The sequence below is a fragment of the Cynara cardunculus genome, assembly GCF_001531365.2.
Source record: "Cynara cardunculus var. scolymus isolate 2C chromosome LG 6, CcrdV1, whole genome shotgun sequence".
Taxonomy (NCBI): domain Eukaryota; kingdom Viridiplantae; phylum Streptophyta; class Magnoliopsida; order Asterales; family Asteraceae; genus Cynara; species Cynara cardunculus.
In genome coordinates this window covers 13082914-13084094 of record NC_037533.1, presented here as the reverse complement: position 1 = coordinate 13084094, position 1181 = coordinate 13082914, and positions in this window count along the sequence as shown.

Genomic DNA, 1181 nt, shown 5'->3' with positions numbered 1-1181 from the left:
CTTAGCACGATTGTTGTTGTCTTGTCCTTATGCACACAAAGGACAAAACCCATACCCTTATGAAAGTTGGTACGGTATGGAGTCGACTAGTCGACTCTATTGTCCACCAACTTTAGGTAAGGAAGTCTGCTCATGAATAGCGCTTTTTGTACTATTCACTGTAGCAAAGGACAAGTCTTCCTCTTAAGGCTTGACACGCACTCTAAACCTACCATATTGCATTAAATGTTCATTTAATGCACTGGGTATAAATAAAAGTGTTTCTTCTCCATGTAGAGTGCGCACAACTCACTATCTAACCCTAATTCTTACTTCAAGCATTTTCTAGCTTAAGTAAATGATCTTCTCTACAGCATTTCTTTTCTTGTATTTGCAAAGACTTAGTGTGTATCTAAAGATTGTTTAGATAGGTTTTTCTCTACCTTATCTTTTCGCAAACAATCTTATAAAATATGTATTGATCTTATTTATCAATTATATTTTAAATTTTAAAATATTGTGTTTGTATTCATCCCCCCTTTCTACAAACTGTTTCTCTTCTTGTGGACCCTCTCGGGACCGACACCAACATCTCACCCGGGTCGTCGTATATGACATCTTCATCCTCTATTGGCTCATCAAAGATAGGTGGAGACTCGAAATCAGTAGATTCTTCTTCGTAAGGTTCTTCAATGAGTGAAAAGATTTGCTAGTTCAGACATTCATATACCATATGCCGTGTCCTTTAAACTTGTAACATTGCACTGTTTGGTATTGTCCGAGATGATCCAACTACTGGCCCATTTGCTAGAATTGATTTAGTTTCCTTGTTTGATAATGGTTTAGTTGGTTGAGAGTTAATTCCCCGATTGGTAATAAAGTCACGACTTGAAACTCGATAACTGCCATAACCAGATTTTCTCCTCTCTTTCTCTAAAAGGTGTTTCTCCACTTCTGTCACAAGTTTAAACTCATCATGATAAAAGAGGAATGGTTTGAGAGTTAGCATGTCATGAATCTATTTTCAAAGCCCACGAAGATATTGGGTTATTGTTTGTTCTTCGGGCTATACAACGCCACACTTTAATATGAGGTGGTCAATTCCTTCGTATATTTTGTTGCGGTTTTGTCACGTGGAGAAAAATTTTGGAGGTGAAGAAATGGTTCTGTAAGTATTCATCGAGTAGAAACTTCTTTCGCAA